The sequence below is a fragment of the Kogia breviceps genome, chromosome 11, assembly GCF_026419965.1.
Source record: "Kogia breviceps isolate mKogBre1 chromosome 11, mKogBre1 haplotype 1, whole genome shotgun sequence".
Lineage (NCBI taxonomy): Eukaryota > Metazoa > Chordata > Mammalia > Artiodactyla > Physeteridae > Kogia > Kogia breviceps.
The window spans coordinates 42,717,147-42,741,271 of NC_081320.1; positions in this window are offsets into that span (position 1 = coordinate 42,717,147).

Sequence of the window (24,125 nt, forward strand, 5' to 3'; positions counted from 1 at the left end):
GTAGAGGGTAGGGGAAGCCACCAGTGCAAGTGAGAGGGCTACGGGGGAGAGGTCAACACACACTGGACCACCCCTCCGGCCCCGAAAATACACTCACCTCCTCCTTTCAACTTCATTTGTTCCGTGTGCTTTTGTTGAGAATTTGTGGGTCAAATAGAATCACTGCAAATAATTGTGCTGTTGGTCTGCTGCTCAAGGCTCCTTGTCTAGGAAACAACAGCATCAAAATGCAGCTCCTGCACCGTGGCCCTGGGCTGTATCAACCAGGAGAGGGGGCACCTTTAACCATTTTATGCAAAGACCCTAGAGACTAATAGGAGCCCTGGTGCCGAGTACTGTGAAAATACATTTACATCCATTACCTCATTTCATGTCAACAAAGGTACATGTGATGTCCTTGTTTTCCAGGTGAGAAAATGGAAGCGTGGCCACGTTGAAGTACTTGCCGAAGGTCACAGGGCTGATAACCAATGGAGGCGAGATTCAAACAGCGTCCCCAAACCCAATTTCTCTTCTGGGTTTACTCTCCACTTGTACTCTCAACTCTGTCCCTTTCTTTGTGCTGGTATAACCCTCACTACCTCAGCCCTCATCTAAGACGACTAGCGTACCAAGTGTTGGCAAATAGGCGGAACATCCAGTACCCACGACGTTGCTGGAGGGAATGTGAACTGGGGCAACTACTTTGAAAAACTATCTGTGAGTTTGTTCCAAGGTTAAATATCCACCTCCTGTATGATTCAGCCTTTCCACTCCTAGACATATAGCCAAGAGAAGTGAAACAATGTGTTTTGTAAAGACTCTCGCATGAATGGGGCTGGGCAGAAAGGAAGGGAGGGGTAAACAGAGGCAGGAGGGGCTGGAGAGCTCGGCCCACCCCTGGGCTGCCTCACTTCACTCCCTTCCTCCTTATCCAAGTCAAAAGCTCTCAGGAGCTCCGTGCCAACCTCGTGGGGGCCAACCAGGGTGCAGAGGGAAGCCACGGGGGGTCTAGGCAGTGCTCAGAGGGCCTGCTAGTGACTGAGCCCCAACTCTGACCTTTCCATGGGTGTGAAGCAGGGCCCCTGCTGGTGGGAAGGGCTGGGCTGGGCTGGGGGCACGGATAGGGGAGAGGAAGGAGTGGCCCCGGACCAAGTGAAGAGCAGCACAGCCAAGAACCCGGCAGACGGTGGAACTAAGGCCAGCTGAGCACAGAGGTTAGGAGCCCACAAAGTGGGTATCAGCCAGGGGACCACAGCACAGCAGCTCTGTGAGTGCCCGAAGCTTCAGCACTTGCACTTGAGATGCTTAGGAAGGGCTCCAGACTGGGTAAAAGACCCAGTCTGGCTGGATTTGCCCCGTGGATGGGTGGCACCTAGCTTCTAGGCTGAAAGTTTCAGAAAGCTACCGCTGGGTGGGGCAAGGCTATGGCCTCACCCCCTTCCTAGCTAGGCCACACTCCACCACCCCAGCTCTGCACCTGCACTGCTCGTGGACAGCAGTGCTAGCCTGTGAGCCTCAGCTTTAGCCATTCCAGGCTCTGAGTCAGAGGACTGGCTCCCAGGGGGACACTGGGAACCCCTTCCCCTGCTGGCAAACAGAATCTGCACGTCCTGGTCTGGCAGCCTGGCTGGGCAGAGCTGAAGTACCCTCAAGAACATCTGGAGGTAGCCCCCTCCTCACGCTGCCACCTTCTGCCTGCGCCTCTGGTTCCCTGCTTTCATTTCTGCTCCCTGCTGGGATGGGAGCCTCAAACTTTCTACTCCAGGTTGCTACCCCAGCCCCTGCCCTTGCCCCTAGGACTCTGCCCTGGCTGCCCTTTATCCCCCTTGGGCAGCAGCCAGGATGGAAGTCCAGTTCTTCCATAGCTCAAAGAGAAAATAGAGTGCCACTTGGGCTATTCCCATGCATATTCAAAATGGTATTAGCCCCAAAGTAGAGCTCAGGGTCGGGGGAGAGATCTGAAGTGGAGGAGACACACTGATTCCCCCTCCCAGCCCAATGGTCAATTATCAGTTTGAAGTTCTAGCCCGGACTTCAGGAACCTCTCTGTCGTTTGAAGTATAAAAATGTGCTCGATGGGCTTCCCTGGTGGCGCAGTGGTTGAGAGTCCGCCTGCCGATGCAGGGGACACGGGTTCGGGCCCCGGTCCAGGAAGATCCCACGTGCCGCGGAGCGGCTGGGCCCGTGAGCCATGGCCGCCGGAGCCTGTGCTCCGCAACGGGAGCGGCCACAACAGTGAGAGGCCCGCGTACCGCAAAAAAAAAAGTGCTCGAAAGTCAATCAGTAATGTTTACTTTCTATCACCCCTCATTTTGATGACCTAGGTCAGCACAGGGTGTGGGCAGGGGTGAGGGGGCACCTGCTAATTTATCTGTCTTGCTAGGGGAGCGCAGAGGAGCACGACTCCTGGCCGTGGCCAAGAGATCGCCCTGCCCCCACTCCACTCCATCTTGAAGCTATTCTCTGTTTTTCTGTCCTAGGACTTCCATGCCACTCACCACACCTCCCATGTCAAACATGGACTGTTCTTGGCTCCAGCTTGCAAGGTTTTTTTCCCCCTTGTTTTAAAAGCAGTTTCTCTCCTTGTCCCCAAACTCCTCACTTCCACTGCCCAGTTCAGGCCATCACAACTTCTGATCTGGACTCTTGCAGTCCTACCCCTGAGGTCTGCCTGCCTCTCCCCGCTCCCCTAACCCTCCCTTCCCACCAGCATAGCTGCTCAGGAGAACAATCATTTACTGAATGCCCACCTACTATGTGCCAGGGGCCACAAGGACTGGAGGCAAGGACAGGCCTGTCTTCCAGTGAAGAAGGTGGATGTGACCCAGTGTGGCGGAGTCATGCGGCAAAACAGAGCCTGCCCCACGTGTGAACTGGGTCCCAGAGTCAACAGAGCGCTTCTAAGGGGCGGGAGGCGGGGGGGTGGTGTGTGTACAAGAAGATGACGAGAGCTCTGCTAGGCAACAACGGTGTTCTCAGTGGTGCCATGGCCTGGACAGAGGCTCAGAGGTTGGATTTCATGGTCTACTGTTTCCTGATCACACTTACTTATTATACAGGTCAAAGCTCTTATGGCCACATGTGACCCAAAGGCCACCCCAGACTGACTTACTCAAACCCAAACTCAACAGATTGATTCAGAGAAGCGCAACCCAGCTGCTTAAAGGACATAACTAGAGACTCAGTTTCTCTCTGTGTCTTTGCTTTATCCTCAGCTCTACAAAGTGGCCCTCCAGTACCTTCCAGCTCCCCACTCCAGATAGCAGTGCCAGACCCCATGACACCACCCTGCCCAGGAGAAGAAATCCTGTGTCAATGACACACTCAGCTTCACTCCCCCTCCCTTCCTTGCTGGAGCTTCACTCTCTCAGAAGTACAGCAAATGTTACCTTGAAGCTCACTGGCTATGACTGGGTTAAATATCCATCTCTGAACCTTTCACTGAGACCAGGAGAACGTGACTTCCTATTGGTTCAGGCCAGGTCATGTGCTCCGCCTTTGAGCATTTAGGTAGAGAGTGGTCATGAAGAACCCCATAGCCAGGAACACCGAGGATGGACCCAAGGCTGGAGAAGGTACTTGTCTGGTACATGAATGTAAGCAAGAGCATCACCTGGGATTTACTTCAAACCAAATAACAGGTCACCTTGAAAAAGGAGACTCTGGGAGAAAACGGTGGGCCCCCAAGTTCACCCAAGTTCCTTTCCCCTGATTTATTTTTTCATATGAGAGAGCATTAGCTCTCAGCAGTGCAACTTTCATCACTCTGTGGGACAGTTGTGTGTGTGTGTGTGTGTGTGTGTGTGTGTGTGTGTGTGTGTGGTGGTGGTGGTGGTGATGATGGTGTCATCTTCCTTTGGAATATAAGCAGATGTGGGGATTGAAAGCCCTTCCTTCCGAACACTAAACAGTCATGACCATCACGTACAATGTGATGTTGACACTGAACCCAGCAAGCTCAGCTCGGGAGCCTGGGGTACCTCCTGCAATCCCATGGGCACTGTGTACGTGGAAGGGTATGGGGCTGGGACTTTGGGCACCAGTTAGGCCCAGGCCAACCCCTCTTCCCCAAGGAAAAGCTACAGCCCCAGCCTTTGGCACTTGCAGCAACAGACAGAAGTGGGTGGGGGAAACTGGAAGGGTCTCAGGCCTCCAAGTCCACAAATCATCCCGTTTTAATGTAAATGGCAATTGCCAAGAGTACAGCATGTTTTCCTGCGTCAGCAGCTCAGTGACTAATGCCGCAAGATAAATGGCTTTGTTTTGCCTTGTTTAGAGTGATTCTATAACCTTTCCCTTCTTTCTGCAGAGGGGAACCCCCAGATCCCTCCCAAGTGCACCCAGGTCTAAGGATGCCTGAGGTTCAGAGTCTCTGGCTAGGTTGGGGTCACCCCATGTGCAGTGAGAGGCAGGGCCGGGTGAGAACCTGGGCTGCATAGGTCTGAAGTGGATCCATCATCAGTCCTTAGCAAATGACTCTCGAGGAGCTGGGAACAAGCTCTACCCTCCAGGCAGACTGGAGCTGGGGCTGGATGGAGGCCCCAGAGCACCCGGGGACTATTGACTATTGGAGAGAAATCTAGGGCAAGAAGGGCAAGGGTGAGGAGAATGGGCAAGTAGGACAAGGAAGAGATTACACTGCCATCTTGTGCCACTTGGGTATTATTAATCCACCTGGACTTCTTTTTTTAACCAGTGAAACCTCTGGATTTTGAAAAGAATTGTCTGTGGACCCAGATCCAGGGGTTTAGGAATCTCAGCCCTAGCACTGACTGGCTGTGACATCTTGGATGGTATTGTCCCATTTTATAGATGAGGAAACTGAGGCTTAGATTAGCTAAGCAATTTGCCCAGAATCACACATCTAGCTCATGGCAGTATCCAAACTTCAACCAGGATGGTATAGCTCCAAAGTCAATAGTGTTGAGTGAAGAAGCAGTTGGGGAAACCAGTCTCCCCAGGTGCCTATTGATTTGTGAAACACCAGCTCCTCCTCCTCATCCTTCCAGAAATATGTCCTTGCTTTTTTTTTTTTTTTTTTTTTTTTTTGGCGGTACGCGGGCCTCTCCCGTTGCGGAGCACAGGCTCCGGACGCGCAGGATCAGCGGCCATGGCTCACGGGCCCAGCCGCTCCGCGGCATGTGGGATCTTCCCGGACCGGGGCGCGAACCCGCGTCCCCTGCATCGGCAGGCGGACTCTCAACCACTGCGCCACCAGGGAAGCCCTGTGTCCTTGCTTTGCCACACTGCAAGTCCTGTGCTTTATGTTCCCACCCTTCCGCTTTCTGAACACACTTCCCAGTTTCCTTGTGGTTGGTGGACCATGGGCTGTGTGTCACTTCCAGGCTGGAGCATTTCACTGTCAGTAGGAAGCCCTTTAGAGCTCTTGTCCACTGTCACGGCAACCAGAACTTTTCCAAAGAGACTGCTCCATCAGCCCTGCATCCTACATTAGGATGATGTGGACAGGCCTCCAGCCAACCCACGATGAATAATGGAGCATGAGTGAGAAATAAACCGTCATTACTTTAAACCATTGAGATTTGAGGTTTGTTACTGCTGTATAACTTATCCCATCCTGACTGATACTCTTCCCTTTCTGGGAGGAAGAAGCAGGTGCAACCTTCGAGATGTAGGCAGCAGTGTTCAGCAAAGGGAAAGGACAGGGGCACGTTTCCACCCACCACACCGTCATGTTTCAGAGATGCCAAGGCCCAGGAGAAATGAGCCTTAGAGAAGACAAGGATTCCGACAGCCCTGAACCACAGAGCTTTCAGACTACAGGAGGGTCATCCAGCCCACCTGAGTTTAGGGAGGGCTGGGTCAGGGAAGTCTTATTTCACACAGCCCAGATCAAGGCTGTCCAAGCCTCATGCAAAAGGAGTCAGAATTTGGCCTTGGGAGGAGCTGGCTCGCCCCCTGGCCAAGAGCCAGCAGGGCCTCTCACAGCGGCAGACAGGCATCACTGCAGATGTGCACCCAGGCACTGGGGCCGTGTCACCTGAGTGCTGACTTCCTTCCCCAGGCAGACCCTGAGGACAGCAGACAGGGTCCTCTGTGAGCATGAGTTCTGGAACACTAACTGCTACAGCAGGACTGGACTGCAGGATGCCGGGAGGATCTCCTGGAAGTGGGTCTGACCCTGTGAAGGAGTGAGGCTCCAACCTTCAATCGGATTATCTCTTCCCCTCCTCCTGCATAAACAGACTAACCCCATCCCACAATTCCAAAAGACAGCTAGAGGAAAAGTGGTTAGACTACAAAACAGCCCCTTCTGGATAAGGTGGTTCTGAAGCTGGATGTGAACTGGGAGAGATCCCGGAACCGGGTGCTCAGAGGGGTTACCTGTAGAAGTGGGGGAGGGGAGGGTGTAAAGAGCATTTCCCTTTAGTGAGAGCTGCCTGGTTAGTGTCAATGGAGAGATGCCTCAAGTTGTAAGTGACTCCCAAATATCCCTCCTCCACCACTTTCCGTTTTCCCTCCAGTCATGGCCAGCCTTTACTCACACTTCCCGACATCTCCCCACTCACAGCTCTCCAGAACCTCCCGCACACAACCAACCCCCCATCCCTGGCCAAAACTGCTTGAAAGACCTCATCGTCCTTCTTATGGAATGCACTGAGTTCCTTCCAAAAGACCCTGGAAGGGCTGTGCCATTTCCTGGAGAAGTGGTGAACTGTGGAGCCCCTCTAGCCCTTCCCCCAGCCAAGACTGGCCTTTTGGAAGCTGCCTTGGAAGTTACCCTGGAAGCAAATCCTGATGTCACATCTGACTCCTACTGTATGGGTCAGCAGAAGGGTGTAGAGGAAACAGCCCAGCCTTTGAGATCAGATCAATCTGGGTTTCATTCCTGACTCTGCCACGTGCCACATGTGTGAACTTGGGCATGGGTTTAAATTCTGTAAGCCTTGATTTCAAGTAAAACAGGGGAAGACGATGATAACATTAGTCCCCACATCATGATAGCACTCATGTAATGGTTCCAACAAGGGTGAAAGAAGACATAGCCCTTAGCACAGGGTCTGATATGAAACACATGTCAGTGCTTAATAAATGATATTTAGCATTAGTATGCTACACTGACGGGGCGAGAAGCAGAGAGGTTCCTGCCAGCCCCATCAAGCAGTCAGTGAATTTGTTTGACTCAGAGGCAGGAAGAAGTGTTGGGGATCTGTGAAAGGGACCCGGTAGGACCCCGGGACAGTGGCAGCACCCACACCCTGGGCAAGCTGAGGCCAGCGCCCAAAGAAAGGGAGGAGACTCCGGGGCCAGAGTCCTCCCAGCCAGCAGCTCTGGAGCCAGCCCTGCAGTACCTCAGGCAAACATCTGAACACAGTTGTTCAGTGTCCAGAACAGTTCAGAAACCAGCCCTGGGAAAAGCTCTTCCTTAGTTTTACCCCCATCCATCCATCTCTGTCAACGCACTTTTGTCTCTGCATTATCGTGTTGCCTTCTTTGACCTACAGGTTGCTTGTGAGTGTTTCAGGAGAAGTTGTCGGGCTTCCCTGTCCAGGCCAGTGAGGATGGGAGAAGGCAGTAATGACTGCCATGTCCCATGAAGAGCCCAGAGAGACCAGGGAAGGCACAGGATAAACCAAAATGAAGATGTGACCTTTAGGGCTGCTTGAAGAAGACAGGGCCTGCTTCCTGGATGATGGCTGCCCAGAGGGGAATTTTACACTAACATATTCCAATACGTGTCAGTTATTTAGCTAATTTAGCTTAGTCATTCAGTGTAATTTATATATGAATAATTAACATGGTATTTTTGGGTCAAGATGTCAAACCTTCTGCTTCCATCTCAACACATAAGAATGACAGATATGTTTATTGATTTAGAATATATGTATATAACTATGTTAAAGAGAATAAAGAAAGGAAGATCTTCACAGGAAAATGATGGGTAAGGAAACCAAAGTAGTGAACAGGAGCTGAAGGGCAGCTAAGAACTGGGAACAGGGAGAAGTCACTGGGGATTGGGTTGCTATGTCAGTACAGGGCTCCTCCATGAAACCAGGGAGCCATGAACATACAGCCCACCCACCAGGGGAGGTGGGTTGACTCTCCTCAACCTCAGGCTGGTGTCTGGAAACATGCTGTCTATCCAAGACCAGAAATAAAGATGCAGCCCAATAACAAAACTGAGTCCCCACCCTGTTCCCTGTGTAGGTATGAAGTTCAGAACAACTCCATCCAAATGGAGAAGACCCCTAGACAAACTTGTTCACATAATATCTTGTTCACAGCTCTGAATCCCATGGTTCAGAGCTGGGGCTAAGGTAACCACAAAGTAGCCCTATAGGGAAGGGCATTGGGGAGAACACCCCCATGAAATACAAACTCTCAAAACAGATTATTCACTGAAAGAATAGAAGTTGAATGTGTAATTTTCAAACATGTGGAGACAAAAATGAACAAAAATTGATTCAACATAAAGTAGGAATGGAGGGGAAGTAAAGAACCAAAGGCAAATCATGATAAATAGAAATAAAATGATATTGCAGAAATAATTTTAAGTATATTGATATTCATAATAAATGAACCTGAGTGGGTTAAACCTTTATTTAAAAAAACAAAATTTCACAGTGTTTTGTTCATATGTATGCTATTTATGAAAGAAGCATCTAAAACTGAGACAGAAGGGTTCGAAATGAAGATATACAAAACACACACATGCACACACAGATGTAAAATGCTATCCAAAAGGGGACTAGTGAAATATCAGTTAATAGAAGAAAACATTAATTTTATAGAAATAAAAAAGAACATTTCAGAACATTTCCTAGTCTAAAAATGAATTATCCATTAAAACGATGTAACTATAATGCCTATGTACACAACTAACAATACAGACTCAAAATATGTAATTGACAGTATTGAAAGAAGTTGACAAATCCACAATCAGAATAGTCCACTTTCTCAGAAATGAATAGATCATACACTCAAAAATTGCCAAGATTATGAAATATTTGAATGATAAAATTATAGAAGATTTGATATAATAGAGCCATGTAGTACTTTGCACCCAATAAATAGAAACACATAACTTTCAAGTACACATGGGTCATTGTGATATTTGATCTGAACTGTATGTCAAAGCTAGTCTGACCAAATTCCAAAGACTTGGTATGATAGAGACCACATGTTCTGACTGCCACATAATAAAACTCAAAATAAATCATTGAAAGAGGGCACCCCCAGAAGCCCATATATTTAGAAACAAACAAGCAAAACGATTCCACTGCCAAATGATTTATAGGTTGAAGAGGAAATCATAATAAAAATTATGAACATTTTAGCAATGAACAATAATGAGAACATAACATATCAAAATTTGTGAAGCTGTCCCTAGAGAGAAATGTCTAGATCAATTGGTATTTATTAGAAATCAAGGAAGATTTAAAATAAATAAACTGAAGATTCACATCAAGAAGTTGAAAATTAGATAATTGAGCAAACCAAAAGGAAGAAAAAAGAGAATAATAAAGATGAAAGCCAAAAAATAATAAAATAAAGATAAATAACAAGAAATAGAAAGGACTAATGAAATAAGAAGTGGTTGTTTAAAAGCAAAAAGAGCAAGCCTCCAGTAAGGCTAAAAAATGTATTATACATTGTAATGGTAATAATATTGTTTCAATATTGTGATATTGTTACAATCAAGCAAACATAATTTCAAATACAGTAGAGTTATTTGGGGGGCTTCCAGTAGATACTTCTGTATTAATCATGTCTTTTTATTATCTATATTTCCTGATGCTTTGATATCTGGGGTCTTGTTTACCCCTGAGAGACTGCCCCTCAAAATTCCTAGAGATAGTGAAGGACTCACCTGCAGGCACCCTTCATATGCAAACCAACCAATTTAGAGCCCACACTCAATCTACTTCCTTTATCTACCTGCCCTGATCACCTCAGGGCAGGTACCAGACAACTAGGGACAGCACTTATGCCCAAGAGCCTGCTGAAATTATTCAAACTAGCCATTCCTAAGCCTTCTTACTCTACCTTGCCTATTCTCTCAGAACCACAAAAAAGTCTCTTGCCCATGCTCTTGCCTCACCTCTTCTGCCCCTAACTGACACTGTGCTTCCCCATGTGGCCCTGCTGGTGCAGCATGTTCCCTCCTCTTGGGAACTGTGAGGAACAAACTACCTTTTCAATGATAATCATCTCCTGATCTGTTGACCTTGCCATACCTGAAAAACAATAAAATTTACATTTTAAATAAATTTCCTTATCACTAATCCAGAAGGAGAAAGCAGAGAAGGTGGATCAAGTGGAAAATGTAAGAGATGAACAACATCTTTAATCTTAGGAACAAAAGGTCCGAGGGAGGACCAAGCATTATTAATAAAGGAAGAACCACACTTAAATATCTCCTGGTGAAATTTAAATGTCAAGGATAAAGTTCAAAATCCTTTAAGTTTTTGAGGGAAATAAATTTACATGTCAGGGTGAAGAGGATTGAATTGAAACCAGACTTCTCCTCTACAAACCTAAAAACACAAAGAAATATAAGGAACATAGTAATATCTACAAAGTTCCACGAGGGAAAAAAAGCCTACATTCTAAGACAGGAAAGCTATAATTCATTTGTGAGGTCAATTAAGAATATTTTTCAAACATTTAAGCATTCAAATGTATACCACACACTCAACCATCTAGAAAAATTTGTTCAAAGTAATGGCTCAGCTGAGCAAGAAACAAAGTAAAATTTAGGGTTAATTTATTTAAAGTCAATATTAACATGATTTTTAAAATAATAGAAATGTCCAAAATAATTACTGAAATAGAAAGTACATAAATATAAGAAATAAATTCATAATAATCTTTTTCTAAAATGTCATTATATCAAGAAAAATGGGAGGTAGAAGTAGGGAGAAATTTAAAAAGCATGAAATCATCCTACACAAATAAATACATACTATGTTCTTTTTGAGGTTGGTAAAGATGCAGTGTATTTTATATATATATATATATGGGGGTGTGAGATTAAAGGAACCAGAGGTAGACTAAAAATGGAAAGCATGACTTTCTAATTTCTAAATATAAAGAAATTTGCGAAGCAAACTTAAGCACATGGGAAAATGAAAAATAAAAATATAAGGAAGCATGAAGAGCAGAAAGCATTATTATCATACGAGATAAATGATCAAATATCCTGACTCCAGAGCTATGGGACTAAAATGACACTGGGAATTTCATGCTGGGGACTCTCCCTGTCTCTCATCACTGGGTCTACTTTAGTTTCCCCATTTGCAATAATCCATGTCCTCTGTTTCTCAGTGTACCTGTAGGAAGATGGCCATGGCAAGGGCAGCAAGTCAGTGTATATCTCCCTTTGATCCAGAGAGTGGCAAAATTGAGTGAAAATTCTTAGTCCCGGTTTCCAACACTCAGGGAGGATTCTGCTTGGCCCAGCATGGGTCAAGTGCCCATCTGGAGCAAACAAGTGTAGCCAGGGACAGCGTCTTACAGAACTCCACACGAAGTGGACCACCTTCCAGGAGACGGGTGGACAATCTGCTAAGTGTTCACTACCCAAGAACAAACAAAAAGAAAGCAATATTTATATCAGAAAATGTAGAATTCACAGCAATAAAAAGCACTAAAATGGGGGAAAATGTATCCTATATTGGTAAATTGTACAAACTAAATGAGAATATAAGAACCATGAATCTATGTATTCTGAATATAGCATCAAACATACAAGGACAGAAAGTTTAGAAATTAATGAGAAACTGAAAAAAACACAGTCATAATAGAAGGTTTAATATGCCTCACCATTTCTTTGAGATCAAATAGACAGAAATTAATAAGAATATAGAAGAGTTAAACATAATTATTAAAATTTTGACTTAGCCATGCACCACAACTACTGAGCCTGTGCTCTAGAGCCCGTGAGTCACAACTACTGAAGCCCACACTCCTAGAGCCCATGCTCTACAACAAGAGAAGCTACTGCAATGAGAAGCCCGCACACTGCAATGAAGAGTAGCCCCCACTCACCACAGCTAGAGAAAACCCACACGCAGCAATGAAGACCCAATGCAGCCATAAATAAATAAATAAATTTATTTTTTTTAAAAAAGAAACATATAAGATGAAGCCACTCTGGAGGGGATAAAACTTGTCTTAATAGCCCTAGAGTCAAACAGGAAATCACAACTACAGTTAATGATTGTTTCAGAAAAAATAGGGAGTTATAACAAAGAAGAAGCACAAAGCTCTAAAGAACAGAATACAGATAGTCTTTCATTTTTCTCATTAAACAGAAGAAAGAAATTTATTGAAACAAGTATTCAACTCAAAAGGCAAGCAAAAGACCAAAAAAGTGAACCTATGAAATGCTAAGAATTTGAAGATAATGAATTAGAAGATGATATATTAAAAATAATAAAAACTATAGATCTGAGAAATTCAAGAGCTGAATCTTTGAAAAGACTATAATTAGGATAATAAGAGTGATCATTTATTGGGTATTCAGCTAATGGCTAAGTACCATGCTAAACACTTTAAACACCCCACACATTCATCTCACGATCTCACCATGGGGTAGGAAGGATAGATATTCCCATCAGAATCGGGAAAATAATATCAATATATTACTACCATCCAATCCACAGATACAATTCGAGTTTTGCCTACTGCCTCAATATCCGTATGTAAGTGGATTCAATCCAGGATCATGTGTCGCATTTAGCTGTCATTTCTCTTTAGTTTCCTTCAATCTGGAACAATTCTTCAGTCTTTTCTTGACTCTTTTGACCTTGACACTTTTGAAGATACAGGCCAGCTGTTTTGTTGAAAATCCCTCAATTTCAGCTTGTCTGACGTTTCCTCATGTTACATATTTTGAATAAGAACATCTCATGCTGTGGCTCCTCATTGCCGCCTATCAGGAGTCACATGATTTCAATTTGACCTGGATCACTGAATTAAGGGAATATCTTCCACTGTCAAGTGACCCTTCTTCTCTTTGTAATCAATCAGTACTTTATGGGGTAGTACTTTGAGATTATATAAGTAACCAGTTCCGCATCCACTGCTATAACATACAGCAATGTTTCTTGGCTGAATCACTTATTACTAAGATGGTTGTCAAATGGTGATTTTTGAATTTTTTTTAATTTTATTGAAGTATAGTTGATCTACAATGTTGTGTTAATTTCTGCTGTGCAGCAAAGTGATTCAGTTATATTATACACACACATACTTTCTTTTTCATATTCTTTCCCATTATGGTTTATCACAGGATATTGATTATAGTTCCTTGTGCTAAACAGTAGGACCTTGTTTATCAAATGATAATTTTTTTTTTTTTTTTGGTTTTTTTTTTTTTTCTTTTTGCGGTATGCGGGCCTCTCACTGCTGTGGCCTCTCCCGCTGCGGAGCACAGGCTCCGGACGCACAGGCTCAGCGACCATGGCTCACGGGCTTAGTTGCTCCGCGGCATGTGGGATCTTCCCGGACCAGGGCACGAACCCGTGTCTCCTGCATCGGCAGGCGGACTCTCAACCACTGCGCCACCAGGGAAGCCCTATCAAATGATAATTTTTGAATTCCACCATTCCTTCTACTATAAATTAGTTGACATTCTACTCTTAAGGAAAGGTTTTTTTCTCTTTTTCCACTTGCATATTCTTGTATTTATTTATATCAATGTCAAATCTTGGATTCCTATTTTATTCAATGGTAAAAATCTGTTACTATTTTGTCAAATTATCCCAGATCTGGCTAGTGAGAGTCCTTTCAAACTGGTTTCTATGTCTTTTTTGACCTGTACTCATCACTCTCTGAGCACTTCTTTTCTGGCACAACAGGATGTTCCAGGCTCATCTTGTAATTTTCCTGCCCCAGTCCTGGAATCCACCATTTCTTCAAAACTCCCTGTTCTTTGAGTGGAGAAAGGTATTGGGTTGGCCAAAAAGTTCGTCTGGGTTTTTCTGTAACATCTTACAGAAAAACCCGAAAGATCTTTTTGGCCATCCCAATACTTCAAAACAAAGATCTAGGTATGAGGTGCCCCAGGTGTGTTCACTGCTATTAGGGCACAGGGCACAGAGTTGAGAAATCCATCTATATCCCTATCTATCTATGTATCTATCTATCTCTCTATCTACCATCTATCTATCTGTGGTAGGCAGCCTCAAGATTGCCCCCAGGTATTCAAGTTCTTGTGTAATCCCTTCCTTTCAAACATAGACTGGACTTAGTGACTCATTTATAACAAACAGAATATGGCAGAATTTCAAGTTCAAGTGTACATTACAAAAAGACTGTGACTTTTATCTTGGGCATTCTCTCTTACTCTCTCACTCACTTACTCTAAAGGAAGACAGCTGCCCTAATTGAGAAGCACACATAGCAAAGGACTGAGGATGCTTCTGATCATCTGCCACTGAGGAAGTGAATCATTCCAGCAACCACCATTCCAGCAGGTCTTCCTCTAACAGAGCCTTCAGATGAGACTACAACCCTGGCAGCCTTGTGAGAACTTGAGGCAGAAGCACTCCGCTAAGCCACTCCTGCATTCCTGATACACAGAAATTATGAGATAATACGTATGACCTATTGTTTTAAACCAGTAAGGTTTGGGATAATTTATTACACAGCAATAGAAAACTAAATACACACACACACACACATTTCTATATCTATTCTATATATTGAAAACCATGAGTTCACACCACACCTCCAATTCCAATTCAACACCACAGGATTAATTCTAGCTTTCTTCTTTTCGGTAACTGTGACTCCCTTCTCAGACAGTGAGAACCTGAATCACTTTAATATACTTATTTATTGGGTCAATTCCTCACCCCCATTTATAACCAATTTCCTCTCACCATCACTGCCACCCAATGTTGGCTTCCTCCACCTGCTTGGACCTCGACACCCCAACTTAGAGTTATGGACACCACCTGCCTTGTATGGACCCCAATCTTGTCCAGCCCTCCCCAATGACTTCTGAAAGAATTATTCAAGAAGGTAGAAAGGGAAAGAGGAGAAAAGTCTGAGAAGAAAACGATATAGAATATCAAAATCGATTTTTTTTTAATAGAGAAATAAGCTTCAAAGAACCTGAGAAACTATTAAAGCCTTACCCACCAAAAGGTGTTAGGCCCAGACATTCCAGCTCTCAAGGAATAGATCATTCCTGCACTATATAAACTGTTCCAAGACCAGAGAAAAAATTAGGTAGTATCGCAAATCATTTCACTAACCCAGTAAAACTCTGATATCAAAACCTGACTAAAGAAATTAAAATAAATAAATAATAATAATAAATTGAATTCAGCAATACATTTTAAGAGTAGTGCATGACCAACTAGATTTAACTCCAGGAATCCAGGGGTGGATCAACACTAGGAAATCTTTTCACTCTAAACTAATAGATAAAAGGAGTTATATGGAGATAGAAGTTGACATCATATGGATTTTTTTAAAACTCAGACTCATTTCCAGAAAGTCAAGACTTTTTTGGTTGCAGGTAACAGAATCCAAGTCAAGTTTACACACATAGGGCTATCTCATGGAAGTCAGTGAATCAGAACCAAAAAGAATAAATGTTGGGAAGGAAAAGGCAAAACTGTCTTTCATATCTGTCCATTAAGAATAAATACTCTAAAGTCAATAACTTTCCTATAAACCAACAATAACCAGCTTGAAAAACCAATGGGGAAAAATTCCATTTACAACATCAATGAAAGACTATAAAGTACCTAGAGGATAGATGCTAGTGATGTACAAATACTGAAGAAATGTAGAATAATTTATGTGAGATTATAAAAAGGAGACGAGTAAAAGGAGAGACGTGTTTTGTTAGTGGGTAAGAAGATGCATATTGTAAAAATGTCCATCTGCCTTAAATAAATCTATAATTTCAATGCAATCCCAATGGGACTGTTTTCAAAATTTGACAATACAATTCTAAAATTGAGGTGGAAGACTTAATGGAAGCCAGGAACAACTTGGGATGTTGCCTACCACATATTAAGCACTACTGAGTGCTTACATTGTATTGAATTAAGTGTTTCACATGCATTATGGCTTTTATTTTCTCCTCCTCAAAACTCCAAGAAGTACAATAACCTGCAACTTAGAGATGTTTAAAAAGTTCATCAGTAACAGAGAGGTAAAAAATATCAGGAGTTTTATTTGAACCCAAGGCTCATTACTTCAGAACTTAAAAGTTTAACTACTATACTAATTAAATATCTTACAAAGCTTAGAGTAATTTAAATGACCGTGTACAGAAAGAGGGCTCAATTGAACAAACTAATAGGAAGAAATATATATATATATACCTATCTTATTCCTAACATAAGAAAAGAATTACAGATTTATTTTTTCTTTCACTTCATTTCTTCCATGATTTATTATGATGAACAATATAAGGGAGAAATTGTTTATTGTATTACTTTTCTTTTCAAAGAAAGAGTTATTGAATATATTTATCAATTCTAGTATTTGTCTTTTTGTAATTCATTTTTTCTTTATTACTTTTCCCTCCTTATTTCCTTTGGTGTGTTTTGTTCTTTTTTAGTTTTGAGTTGAATGCCAATGTTTTTATTTCACAACGAAGCATTCTTGCCCATTCATTTTTCCAGCTGAACTTTGTATTCTCTTTAAGTTCTGAAAAACTCCTATGAGAATGTTTATCAGAATTTTATTAAAGGTATAAATTAATTTGTGGTGAAACGAGATTTTTACGTATTGAATCTTCCCAGCAAGAAGCATGTCTCTCCATTTATTCAAGTCCTCTTTTGTAAATTTCAGTACTGTTTCAGAGTTCTATTCCTATGAGTCCTGCACAGTTTTCAATAGTTTTCAGTAGTCACTAATTAGTAGAGAAATGCAAATCAAAACTACAATGAGGTATCACCTCATGCCAGTTAGAATGGACATCATCAGAAACTCTACAAACAACAAATGCTGGAAAGGGTGTGGAGAAAAGGGAACCCTCTTGCACTGTTGGTGGGAATGTAAATTGATACAGCCACTATGGAGAACTGTATGGAGATTCCTTCAAAAACTAAAAATAGAATTACCATATGACCCAGCAATCCCACTACTGGGCATATACCCTGAGAAAACCATAATTCAAAAAGACACATGCACCCCAGTGTTCATTGTAGCCCTATTTACAATAGCCAGGTCATGGAAGCAACCTAAAGGCCCATTGACAGAGGAATAGAAAAAGAAGATGTGGTATGTATATACAATGGAATATTACTCAGCCATAAAAAGGAACAAAACTGGGTCATTTGTAGAGACGTGGATGGGCCTAGAGACTGTCATACAAAGTGAAGTAAGTCAGAAAGAAAAAAACATGTGTCGTATATTAACGCATATATGTGGAATCTAGAAAAATGGTACATATGAACCAGTTTGTAAGGCAGAAATAGAGACACAGATATAGAGAACAAACATATGGACACCATGGGGGGAAAGTAGGGGGGCAGTGGTAGTGAGATGAATTGGGAGATTGGGATTGACATATATACACTAATAAGTATAAAATAGATAACTAATAAGAAACTGCTGTATTAAAAAATTAATTAATTTAATGTAATTTTTTAAAAACCCTACAGATAACATACTTACTGGTGAAAGACTGAGTGCTTTTTCCCTATGATCAGAAACAAGGCAAGAATGTCTGCTCTCACTATTTTTGTTCACTGTTGTACTAGAAGTCCTAGTCCCTGCAATAAGGCAAGAATAGAAGGCATATAGTTTAGAAATAAATGGTCTTTATTTGAAGATTATATGATTGTCTATGTAGAAAATTACATGGAATCTACCAAGAAAAAAACTATAATGTGTGAGTTAAGTAATGTTTCCAGATACAAATTCAACACACAAAAATCAATTGCATGTCTACATACTAATAATGAACATATGGGAACTGAAATTAAAAACATAATACCATTTACAATGATTCCAAAGAAAATTAAATACTTAGGTATACATTTACCAAAGCATGTACAGGGTCTTTGTACTAAATATTACAAAATGCTGATGAACTAAATCAAAGAAAATCTAAATAAATTTAAAGACATACAGTGTTCATGAATTAGATGATTCAACATAATAAAGATATCAGTTCTATTCAAATTGATTTATAGATTTAATACAATTCTTATCAAAATCCCAGTAAGATTTTTTTGTAGACATAGACAAGCTTATTCTAAAGTTTGTGTGGAAGACACAGGCCCTAGAACAGCTAAAACAACCTTGAGAAAGAAGAATGAAGTGTGAGAATCACTCACTCAATTCTGGGCTAAACATCTTCAAATAATTCTTTTTAAATGAAGAATGTGGATCATAGACTCTTACCCACAAAACTGAAAAATGGAACCATTTCCATGCTTTCTTTTGGCAGTTAGTGTTGCAGATGGGAAGTCTGAAGTCATCCTAACTTGCAGATAATCTTTTTTTTAAGTTCTTGATTCTTGTATAATATCTTTTTCTTATTAAATATAATTAGTTCCATGATATGTCTAGATGAGATCTCTTTTTATTATCTTGCCTAAAATATAGTAAAACACTTATGGACACATACTTGGATTCCCTTTTGGCTTCTAAGAAGCCAAAAAATTTTTTTGTTTTGACTGATCATTGCCTCTTCCAGTTATCCCGGTTTTCCTGCCACAGAAACACCTATTATTCTTTTTTCATATCCTGTACAAGTCAAGGATCTTAATTTCAAGCAATCCATACTAACTCTTGCTGCTTTAGTCATAAAAGAATTTATTAAACGGATATTGGGAATCTTACAAAAACATCAAGAAGACCAAGACCCAGGCTCAGAAAATGGGCAGCACAGAATGAGGTTCAGCAGCAAGCCAGAGTGACAGCCAAGTTAGACCACAGAACACATCCAGTGAGGGCTACAGAGATGCTACCACTGAACCCTGGGGGCTGCTCACAGCATTACCACTCTAGCACTGGACCCCAGACACTGCAGCTTGTGCCATGGCTTCTGCTGTCCTGGACCCAGTGCTGCCACCCTCAGATTGAGTTTTCCTCAATCTCTTCATCTTTGTGCTACAAGTTTCCATTTCAAAGTTCCAGATGTGTGTGCCTCACTGGCTGGCATAGGTCACATGCTGGTACCTTAGCAAGCAGCCTGAGAAAATGGGATTCTCGCCTTTTCTGATTCTACGTGTGAGACAGTTCTGCCATAAAGACACTTAACATGGGGAATTTCACAAACAGAGACAGGAAGTTCCACTAGGACCTTGTTTCTCTGTCCTCCATCTTCTCACTCATTATTTACATCTCTATATGCATTCGTGCATTTGGGGAGAACTACTCCACAAGTCTGTGTTCCACATCACTATTACAATTTTCCATAATGTCAGTTTTGCTCCTCACCTTCTTTAGTGTGGAGATATATATATATATATATATATATATATATATATATATATATATATATATATATATATATATATATATTTATTTATTTATTTATTTATTTATTTATTTAAGTTTAATTTTCATCCTTCCTTTGAACTTACAATTCCTGGGAGAGTTGACTACAAAGATGGCCGTCAACAATTTCTCCTGAACCTGTATGCACAATTATCTCCTCCCATCAAGAGGTGGAGACTATTTCCCTCCTCTTCAACATGAGATGTCTTGTGACTTGACATAACCAATAGAATGAAGGAGGAGTCCTATTATAAGACTTCCACACTTCACTCTTAAGAAGATTGACAGCTTCCACTTTCTCACTTTGGCGATCCAGCTGCCATATAATGAAACTCAAACCACATGAGAGAGAGGGGCCCCACAATTCTCTAGTCACCAGGTGCCAGATGCGTGAAGTGAAGCCACCTTGAACATTCCAGCTCCAGCTCACTTCCTAGCTGAATGTTACCACCTCATGGAGCAGACCCCACACCCTGTGGAGCAAAAGAATTGTCTAGCAGACCCTGCCCTAATTCCTTCCCACAGAATTGTGAGCAAATAAAATGGTGTGATTTAAGCCACTAAGTTTTAGGGTAGTTCATTTTGAGCAAAAGGTAACTTGACATGCTCCCACACCTTACCTGGTTTGTTTTTCTTCTTATTTTGTCGTTTGCTCATCTCATCTTATTTCCTCTTGGTCTTATCTCTCCTTATGATTGTCTTTAGCTGTTCATAGAGGCCACAATTCTTTGCAACTTAGTGAGGGTTCCAAACAATTTTCTAAAATTGAATTCTAGGTACTCTATGCACTTTTGAATCATCAAGATAAATTTTTCTTTCTAATGTTCTGCAGTTAATCTTTTTTTAATAGATCGTTGACTCTTTTCCATTTTTGTCCATTTTTGGCATAAAAGAGATATATTAAAATTTTGTTTTAACAACCAACAGAATGTGTAGAATTCCCCTGGTCCTCCTACTGTTTCTTTGAAATTAGCTGAGTCCCCTTCTCAGCTCTATAGCAACAGGACTGTTCAGGATTCTATATACTACAGAGATCTCAGCCCAACTCCCAGGGTCTGTTTCCCAGGCTTTATTGTAATACGTGGCTGCTGTGTTGCAAGGTGAAGTCTTGTTCTACTATCTGGCTTCCTGGAACTTTGAAACTATGATGCCCAGCATGCCTTGCCAGGTATGTTAAGTCTCTGTCCTCACCCACAGGTGTGCCCACATGGGGGTAGTACACCTCCTTGAATGCAAAGCACCACCTTTGAGGTCACCCTATATTGCCCTGTTGTTTAGCAGCAGTTACAGTCTCCAAATGAATGTATTATAGAAATGTTTGTAGGAAGGCAGAGCAAGCAGTACCACAGAGTAGTGGGACAGCTTCCTAGGTTTTTAATTAACTTGGTCTCAGAGTATTTTAGGGCAACCGGAGGAGGAGAAAAGTAGTGTTCTGCTTTATATTAAGAGAAGCACGAGTATGCCACTTGTTTCTGGGTTTTTATACAGCTTTATCAGTATTATGTTTAATAAGAATTCCTTCTATAATATGATAATATGTTGTTCATCAGCCTTGGTTTTCAAAGATGTTATATATTTTCATCCCTTTCTAAGTTTTTCTAAGACTTTTAGAAGGAAAGTGATAGAGGCCACATAAGGAACTGCAAACCCTGCCTCTATGAAAACGATTAGCAGTCCAGAATGCGTGTCTGATAGAAGTCCATATCACATCTGTTGGAGGAAAGGCATGAGTGGGAGTAATTCTAGGAAGACATTGTGCAGAAGGAATTCTAATTCCATTTTCTCAAAGGATGCAGGTGGACTATGGAGAAAAGGATTGTAAGGAAAATGTCCTGGATTAGAGAGAGAAGCTGGTTTGATGAAAAAGGTTTTCTAGTTGCAGTCAAAATACTGGATCCTCAAAAATTTATGGATCATCATAGTGCCAAATTTTAGGCTTGACCAATATCAGAGTAGAGATCTTGAATGCTACAATTTGAATGTTGAGGTCAATATCATGAGTTAAATTTCCAAATTATATATGATCCTGAATCCAAGTACAGAGATGGTAGAAGTAAGGAGCCAGCTAATACAGAGCATTGAGTGAAAATCCTCAGATTGAATCATGCAATGTAGCCCCAAGTTCTCTTCACCCACTGTTCTGGTTCTCCATTGCCACATAACAACTACCCCAAATTTACCGGCTTAAGACAACAAGCATTTTATTGCTTACAATTCTGTAGACTGACTGCATCCAGCTAGACAGTTCTTCCATGCCACAGGATATTGACTGGCTGCTGTAGTCATCTGAGGGTTCATCTGGGCTGGAACATCCAAAATGGTCAACTCACGTGTCTGGTGCCTTGGTTGGTCACATTGGAAGGCTGGGCTAACCTGGGCTGCTGGGATGGCAGCCATGCTCTTTCTCCATGTAGTCTCAGGGCTGCCTTCTCTATACTTGGTCTCTCTTCTTGGCCTCTCCATGTAGTCTCTCTGCATGACCTTTCCAGCCGGGTGGCTAGACTTATTACATGGTGTCTCAGGGCTCCTAAAAGTACAAAACTGGAAGCATCCAAGCCCTCTTAAGACTTAGTCTTAGAACTGTCACAGCAACACTTCCACTATATTTTACTGGTTAAAGCAGTCACAAAGCCAATCCAGATTTAAGGTGGAAAAAACTCCACCTTTTGAGAGGAGAATGGCAAAAACTCAGTGACTATCTTTAATACACCACATTCACCAAGGTCCAGAACACTAGCAGCCATTGTATAATACAACTGAGGCTCTCCCTCACACTCTAAGGAGAATGGAGAGAGGAAAATGGAAGATTTTTTTTCCGGGGGAGAAACTGAGTTACCTTAAAGAAAAGACACACAGATTTTCTGGAGGTTCACAACAAAAGACTGTGAGCTACCTGATTACCTGTCTACAAGCTCCACCTCCTTTCCCAGCTTTTGGTCTGCTTTTTAGTCCTCACCTCTAAATATGAATGGATAATCACGGATTGGCAGACATCTGAGGGAAATTCCACACATGATAAATAGAGATAAACAAGAGAGAATGCAAAAGAAACAGAGGTGACAAGAAAAACAATGAAAAGGCTCAAAAAATACATAATTAATATTTTCAGGGAGATTTTTTAAAATATTGCACCTGGGAAATAAGAAGAGAATCTATAAAGAAGAACAATCAGAAAATTTTCAAGAGCTCCTGACAATTAAGTATATGAGCCAAAAAAATCAATAGGAGAATTAGAGGATAACATTAAGAAAGATAAAGTAGAACAAAATGACAAGGACATAGACAACATAATAGATATTCAAATATTAAAGAATAAATTCAGGAGACCCAGTTTCCAACCTCTAAGAGCTTCTAAGGTGAAGAAAGAAGATGGCATCAAAGTAATTATAGAAAGAAAATTGAAATAAAGTTGAAAGACAGATAAAGAGAGGGAGAGAGAGATAAAGAGGAAGGAAGAAGGAAGGAAGGAAGGAAGGAAGGAAGGAAGGAAGGAAGGAAGGAAGGAAGGAAGGAAGGAAGGAAGGAAGGAAGGAAGGAAGGGAGAGAGAGAGAGGGAGGGAGGGAGGGAGGAAGGAAAAGGAACACACAAAATTTTCTCAGAATTGAAGATCAAGGGTCTCCAGATTCAAATCCAGTTTAAAGCAAGGAAGTAAATCAAGAAAGAGTAGACATGATATGGAATCAAATCAACAAGGAATAAACATAAGTGAGGGAGCAAATGGAATGCAAGAATGTTAGAGAGGGGAAGGGGCAGGATGAGGCTATGCAACAGCCATGGAGAGAAGTGAGTCCAGACAGAGAAGTAGATCTCAGAGCACAAGTAGACATGACTCTAAAGGGGAGAAAATGAAAATAGTGAATTATCTGGTACGTTTGACTAATTGGAAAATTGTATTGAGAGGTATTTTACAGAACAATGGAACAGTGTGAAATTCCTTAGTCAGAGGATCAAAGGAAACAAAACAGATGAAAAACTGAGGCAATTATTAACTCCAGGAAACAATAAAAGTTGAACAGTAATGGAGATATGATCAGACTATACCATTTGTGTCAACAGTGAGCAAAATTTATAGCCATAATAATGAAACTCTGAAAATGATTTTAACTAAGAATTGAGATATAATGATATTAGGAGAATAGGGGATACAGAAGAGAGTGTATAAATGAGCTTATGTTTTTATCTATCATAATAGAAAGTCAATAATGTCTGAAGTTAATGGATAAAGAAAAGGCAATGCATTATTTTAGTTAGAAATATGGATATAAATACCAAAGGAAACACTAAAGAAAGTTTTAAATGTTTCCTTCTGGGAAGTAGGATGGGAGGGGGGTGATGGGCACAATCTCGATTAGTCTTAATAGAACTTCCTCCTACAGCATCTGAATAACCTGCTCCTTACCCCATACAACTTCCCTTTCCCAGCCAGGTACCCCCTTGCAACCCATTTCCGCTCTGTCACAAATCCTCTTCCGTATTAAACCTCCCCTTCCCCCCTCCCCCACTAGGCTCAAACACTGCCCAGACAACCTCCTTTACTCTTTACTCTCTGTTTGCACTTATAATTAAGTCTTTGAGACAGCAAGTTTGTTGTCTGCAAGTCCCAGGAAAAAAAATGCAAATGAGAAATTATAAAAAACTAAGGATCTGGGATCAGTAAGGTCAGATGAAAATGTTTTGAAAAGATTGTTAATCTAGC